The 7,803-nt window shown below is 36.8% G+C and overlaps 1 long non-coding RNA gene across 2 annotated transcripts; it reads right to left on the reverse strand.

Annotated features, from left to right (window-relative positions):
- Positions 1-285: 285 nt before the first annotated feature.
- LOC113056759 (uncharacterized) lies at positions 286-1,490 on the reverse strand. 2 transcript variants are annotated; one of them, XR_003277748.1, is made up of 3 exons: positions 1,415-1,490; positions 1,049-1,115; positions 286-959 (listed from the first exon to the last, which is right to left on the reverse strand). It is a non-coding gene; the product is annotated as an uncharacterized LOC113056759 (long non-coding RNA). The 2 variants fall into 2 exon arrangements; XR_003277749.1 differs by having other exon boundaries at positions 1,338-1,425.
- Positions 1,491-7,803: the final 6,313 nt, after the last annotated feature.

Consider the following 7,803-nt stretch of genomic DNA (forward strand, 5'->3'; position numbering starts at 1 on the left):
TGCATCTGTGTACGCAGTTTATGTTTGGGTCATGTGTTTTCTGTGGTTCCAGTGTGGAGCCTCTACCACACGCAGTAAATATGAGCTTTTGGTGGGACTGCAGGGTTTGAAGAATGCTCTCATGTGGTAGGGCCACTAACCACCATTGACAAGAGAGTCAGGAGTCTTTCGTCATCACTGCTGGCCGGTGACATATGAGGTACATGGAAGGTCTCTATATGGACAATGATTGCTGATTAGAAGCATAAATGTATTTTTAAAAAATGGATTTACTGAGCCCAAAATTTTGAATGGTAGTATATATAAAAATGATAAATATATATATTTTTTAAATATAAAAAATATCTATCCATCCACATCCCAACCATTCCCAAAGGACCCTTGGTTGGGTCTCAATCATAAACATTAGCTTAAAAAAAGTACAAAAACACTTGTTTCTTACTTTGGGATCCATCAGAAGAATTTACAGAGCCAGGAACAACACAAGATTTGATAAACCTCTCACTATTTAACTGTTATCATAGTTATTATGGTGATTGGCAACATTAGCATTAAACTGATTAGTTTCAATAAAAGCTATTTTTCATAGTATATCAAAGTCCAAACTTAATTCCTTGAGATACAATCCCCTTTTAAAGAAACAAACATAGAAATGCATTCCCCAAACTGATATTTCCCAAAAGTGGAGAAAAACACATTTCTAGTTTAACGACCAATGCTGATTAGCAGTCGGTCCAAGATGAATGTCTCCACAGCCACAACATCCAGAGATGGATGTGAATGGAAAAAAGGTGGGAATGAAAGAAAACATATGGGGGAAAGTGGGGGTCCGTAACCAATGCCAAATACAACACTTGTACTGATAAGCTCTCGGTGTGCTTTGTGAATTCATCAATAAAATTTCTACTTCAGAACGTCAGGTCTGCCACAAGGAATGAGAATTTGTTCCAGCTTCACCCCTAAAGATAAAACACACAGACATTTGTTAAGCATTACCTGATACGTCTATCAGTAAACCTCTAGCATGTCAACTATGTGAATACATTACCCAGACATCTTGGAGAATGGAGAATGAAAAACTGTTATGGAGTAGCTGACCTTGTGTGCCAGAGGTTCTGGGAAATGAACGCAAAAGGTGAGATAAAGCCCAGCATCTGTGTGTGTGACTGATGCCACACAGCGAGTCAGCGCTCAGAGATGAAAGCAGTGCCCTTCTCCCCACACATGGAATAGTACACCAATGTGATCATATTTGTGATTGCTATCAGTGTTTGGATTAGACCCAGGAAATGCAGACAAATCTAATTTTTGGGATGTCATGAAACCATGCCAATTACCCGCAGATCTTTTTCACAACATATCCTGAGCATTTCAGTCTTGATGCTCTTTTAGAATTAAAATGAATTGGAAGTACCTGTGTTTGTATGCTTTGTACCATTCATACTGTCAGAACATTGAACTTGTCTGTGTGTGTTTTTTCCCTGTGACCCAGTTTCTGTCTTCTTGATTGTTGATTAATTCCCAGGTGTGTCTCCTTAGTTCCCTCATTATCCTGTCTTTATAAGCAATGTCCTTTCAGTTCATTTTTGTCTGGTTTACAAGTTACGTACGTGAGTCTGCCTTCTGTTCCCCATGTTGGCTTTGCCCCTGTGTTGAATTAATAAAGACTCTTTTGATTATTAAAAATAAATAGTGTTTTAAGTAGAATTAAAATTAGTTGAATCTCAAAATTCATATATTCTAACTGAAATTTGAAACAAGAAAAAAGGAACGTTTGTCAGGACAAGCCCTCAATATTGGCTTGAAAGCTTCATTTGACAATAAGCTTAGTTTAAAAGTTTAACAATTCTTAATGTTTTAGTTTAAAATGTTTTAGTTTAAAAAGTGTGTTTCAAAAGATCCAACAGACACTCTTGCAAATGAAGCATTAACACTCCCAGTTTCCCATTTACATAATTTCCCAGAAAGCCTATTGAACTTCTTTGAATTGCACTTCAGTATATTCCACTACCTGTCATTCCCAATTCAAATACAGATTTAACATACTATAGAGCTTGGCCAATTCTAATTCAAATCCCAATTTATGAATTGAAAGAAGCCAATTCTTAAATTTTCAATTTTCTCCAATCCTGCCATCACTGTAATTACTGTAAAAGGGATGCTTTACTAAATCCTGGAATGCGCTGCATAATGATTTTTCCTTTTGTGGACCAGACAGATGTTTCTAGGATGCCTGAGGCCAAATTTTGTCTGTTCTTTCCATATTTATGGCAGATCATATTTTTGCTAGATCATAAATACATACACGGATTAATACTCTTAACATGTTCTAAAAGAACAGTGAATTCTGTTATAAACAAATAAATAAATCCCCAGCACTTCAACAGCTCACCTTTGATACTTAATTTGATTCAGTGAGTTTGATTCAGTTTCTTCTCTGTTTCTTGAGTGCTTCTGTGTTGCATGCGTTTTCTTGCATGTAAAAATGATTGGAAGCGGAAGGTGCTCTGCCACAGCTGCTAACCCTGTTTACTTTCTCTGAAACAGCAGGTAGGATAAAATCTGCCTTTGATAAGGGTTACTTATTGATTAAGAGATCTGAATGAATTCCTGCACGCTCTGATCCTGTTGGCTAGTTGAGAACAGATAGTGCGAGTCCGCCCCATTGGTCAAGGGGACTCATGACATTAATTACACGCTCTGTTAACATTTGCCCCTAATGTTCAGTCTTTCAGGGTTAACTCCTTCCTGACAGAGGAGAGAGTAATAGAGCTTGAGGGGTCTATTTTCTACTAGTCGGCCAAGACGGATGTTCCATATCCACGCTGCACCTGTGTTTGTCTGAGAGCCGCAGTTAAGTGCCATATAGACAGAGTGGATCAGCCTCTCTCCAGGTGACAGGGAAAGGACTTCCATCAAAGCCTCTGTTAGCTCCAGTGCAGGGCAAAATAAAGGAGTTTCACAGGTCAGTTCTTGGGTTTCTACTGTTGTTTAGACCCTTGGAGAGGCTAAATGAGAGAAAGAGAAAGCATGCAGTGACAGGATATCCCCCTCCTTCGGTGAGCTGTAGAGTAAACACAAGGTAAGCAACAGGAACCTTCTCAGCACTATGTACAAGGCTGGACTCGTAACAAATGTCTCAAGAGGTGTATTGTACATAAGCAGACATATATCAAGGACCACAGACCAGGTATTTGTTTAGGCTAACTAAAGCACTCTTGAGAGGGAGACTGTAACTAATTGGATCAACAAAGCAGTCAGATTAACACAAGTGGGGAAAAGAATTCTAGGAAGTGGGAACTGGGTTGTCTGAACCAAGGATCTTTAAACTTTTTGAAGCCACAGATCCACAAATACAATGATGTCCCTGTATGGGAGCCCTTCTTAAAATACAATGATGGCTATATATTTCCTTTATAAAGGCCCATTTCAAGCCCATTTAGAAACCCTGGGGACAAATGATAATAATTGCTCTTTCATTATTTTATTATATTACATTTGGAATATCAAAAATAATCCTAATAATAAAAAAAACGATATATATATATATATATATATATATATATATATATGTAACGTACAGTATGACAAACTCATAACTCAGAATCTGAATCTACACACATCTGAAAGGAATGAACATGAGATATCACACTCAAACACACACCTGGTTGATTCTGGGTGGTGTTCTGGGAAAAAGTGAGCGTGGGTGGAGACTTGGGGAGGTTCCTTAAACATAGACACAAACACACACACACACACACACACACACACACACACACACACACACACACATGCATACAGCACATCTGCAGATGTTGCTCTCTTTGTGTACTGAGACATGACACGCCAGGAAGTGTTCGCCCAAATCTGTTATGACACGCTTACCATGGTGTAAATCCCACACACCCAGAGGGGGAAACAACATGCTTGCACCTTCATGAGGGCGCACTGTGCATCCGTGGGCCACACAATAGCATCACCACTCAAGCAGAAATGGAAGCTTAAAAGGCATGATTTATATGCTTATTCTTGGATGAAAATGTCATATAACAGCCACTAAAAGCTAATGTGCTTGGCACTGAGCTTGAGCAGTGAGCTTGCAGCTTCAATAAAAAGCAACTGTTTTCATTCATTGCTGGACCTAATGAATTCATATCTAGTTGCACATGATAACAACATTTGATGTAGTTGTAATATTGTGAATTTACATGACGAAATACAAGAAAATTTAATTTGACCTGGCAAGCTCTGCAACACATGTTTGTTATTCTTTGGAAAAAGAGTTTACATATTTTCCATTTAGGAATTTTTTATATTTCATATAAGTGGTTTTTGCCATAACTACAGTACCACTCAAATTTAGGGTTAGGAGATAAAATTCCTAAATCGAAGAATTAAAGTTGGCGGGAAATGGAAATTCACCCCATCTATTTTATAGATGCATTTTAATTCTTCAATGCATGGTTTATTTTTTATTTATTTTTTATTATTTTATTATTATTTATTTATTTATTTTTTGACACCAAAATGTCATAACCTGAACTTCTTGTGAAATAACCTTTCTGTGATTAGTCACTGTGATGTATGCCAGACTTCTCCAGTTTATTTAGTCTCCTTAAAGGAAAATTAATTTAAAAAAAAAATATCTCATGGTTTACTCCCCCTTTAGCCATCCTAAGTGTATATGACTTTCATCTTTCAGATGAATACAATCAGTTATATGAATAATTATATAGTTATTCTATTCATATTAATATATTAGTTCATATTCATATATAATAGTTATTCTATTATATAATACTTATATTAATTAGCGTAAGACAGAAATTACAGTTTATAAAGGTTTAAATACAGAATTTATTATTTATTGATTTTTTACACAAAGATGCATTGATTAATTTCAGAAGGCCTTTATTAACCCCCCGGATTTGGGTGCAGTACTTTTTATGATGGATGCTCTTTATTGGACTTCAAAATGATTAAAAACATAAAACTGCCATTATAAAGCTAGAAAGAGCCAGGACATTTTTTAACATAACTGTATTCATCTGTAAGAAGGAAGTCATACCCACCTAGGATGGCTTGAGGGTAAATCATGGTGTAATATTCATTTTTGGGTGAACTATCTCTTTAAGCTCTGACCCTTTTCTTACCATCAACTGCAAGCTCACATTTATGTACATGTCTGGATACATGCCTGTATCCAATCATGAACTGATGAACAGAACAACCTTTTTTTACTTGGATGCATGTCACTAAAAAGAAATGATCTGTTCACTACTTACAACGTGACCTTAAACTATGGTGGTTAACTTGGCACACATCATTCTTGCTTTGGACATGATTGACATCTCAAATTGTACTATTACTTGTCTGTGGCTGGATTTGTGATTTTTCAAAACAATAACATGAGGGAGGCATAGACAAACAGTAAAAGAAGGGCCATGTCAATTTGCTAAAAACACATAGGGCAAGATTTACTAAACAGGGCAAATTAGCGTTAGCGCACAATTCCATAAAAATGCCAATAGGAGGGTAAATTCTGCAGGTGATTTACTAACAATTGGGACATTAAAGAACACAGACACTGCCAGATCATTTCCATAATGGCCAGCGCAATATACCAAGATCAGGGCAACTTAAACCTGCTTTAAGACATGCTTTTTTGGGGCATTAAAAAATGGTAGTAATTTGACAACATTAGTAAATCTCATTTCATGATTAATTTTAATACTTACCTCCCAGAAAATTTTTATCTAAAATGGAAACTCCTACAAATGCATATTTAATAAGATCAGGTGCAAAAACAACAGTCCACACCTTTTCAATGCAAATTCTTCACCACTCGTCTTTAGCAAATCCTGACATTACTATTTTAACGCCAAACGACGGTTTGCGCTAGTGCAAGCTGTTCGTAAATCTGGCCCATAATATCATAATATCATTATTTGTACTGCATCTGGAATCCAAAAATCACAATAAGCTTGGCACTTTTAATAAATAAATAAAAATTCACAGATAAAATATCACAGATTTTAAACAAATGTAATTTGGCATTCTTTAATGTGATGTAATAGGCTGCTGTAGCCATCTCAGTTTAAGGACGTGTCCACATTTTTATTCTATTTTTAACTGCAGCTTTTTCTACGCGGATTGGCCATTCGTCTACATGCAAACTAAGCACCAGGTCACTGAAACCAAACATTTCTGAAAATGCCTGCCAGGGTGAGGATTTTCAAAAACTGTGGCCTGGCCTGCATTTGCTTTTTCATGTTGACAGAGATTTGTTTTTAAATCGAAGAAGGAAAAATACCCATGTACGTTTGGACATGGCCTAGTGGCAGCGTGTACTGCATGTGAAAGATCATCTCATCCTCTTTATTATTAGTTATATCATGAAACAGACAAGAATGAATATCAAAAAATATAATAAGAAATAGAATAACTTAATCTATGCATGTATGAAATGTATCATGTCTCATGTAACCGCTCAGTCAGTGAATCAACATTGGAAAGATGTCAATAAAACAGCTTGTAAACGAAAACACTTAATGTTGCATTTACTGTACCTCAGAAAAGTCATTAACTGTCAATTGAAATCTGTGTCAATAACCAGATCTATAAGCAAACACATACTATAGAATAAATACACAAAAACACTCAGAAGGCCATAGGAACCACATATCAACATGCTAACCATTTAGACCACCATAGCAAGACATGCAACTAGGGTTGGGTACCGAAACCCGGCGCCAATATGGCACTGGTACTGCACCTATGGAACCGGTGTGCACAGAACCGAATCAGAACGCAGATTTTGGATCCTAATTTCGGTGCCTATCAAATGCCTGAGCGATCGATTGAAATATTTGTCCTGGTTCTCTGAAATGTAGCCTACACAAGAAGCAGCTGTTTCCTCCACCGACAATTGAGACCTTAACACTTATGAACACATATTTTAATTACACTTAAATATGAAATATTACACTAAATATACTACATTTAATTATACGTACTTTATATATTTTTATAATTTTTTTTTTTTTTTTTTTTTTTATAAGTATCGGTTCTGGCACCGTTTAGGCACTGGTACCGCTTTAAAAGTATTGAAATGACACCGGTATCATAAAAAAAAACATTGTTAACCACCCACAGGGTCAAGCATAATTCACCGGAAATCTAGTTATTTACATAATTTCTTATTTTATAGGAAGTGGATTGTAGAGAAATAAGAGTAAGCTGCCACTCAAACTATTTTTAACTTTTTCAAGCCGTTGTTTGGACATCTGGTTGGGGTTAGGGGCATAAAGCAACTCACTGAACCTGTGTTTGTGTATGTATGTAAAAGTGTGTGAGCGTGTATGAGTGAGCATGTCCTGCCTCCAGTAAATGTGGAAATCGTCCATGAGGATCAGAGACCAACAGTAACACTCATACCCGCCCAAGGGACAGTGTAACTCAATCCAGAGCAAACAATGACAGCCAGAGGAGGCAGTTGAACATTTCTGGGCCTCATGTGACTGGGGCCTGTTTGCGGGGCTCTGCATTGATGCACGCTATTGATAGTCATTCCTCCTAAACTACTAGATCAATGCAAAGACAGTGAATCAACTTCCCTTGAAGTTCCCTGAACTTGAAATCAGTTTCAATAAAATTAATTTATGCCAAGCCCACATTTTTGTAATTTTCCAAATGTTTCAATCAATTAAACAAACACACTGGAGGGTTTGTACGGAGCTTGAACCTATTCACTCCATGAACCCATATGCCCTGCGTCTCAAAAACATGGCTGGATAAAATCTT

The sequence above is a fragment of the Carassius auratus genome, chromosome 38 (assembly GCF_003368295.1).
Source record: "Carassius auratus strain Wakin chromosome 38, ASM336829v1, whole genome shotgun sequence".
Classification (NCBI taxonomy): domain Eukaryota; kingdom Metazoa; phylum Chordata; class Actinopteri; order Cypriniformes; family Cyprinidae; genus Carassius; species Carassius auratus.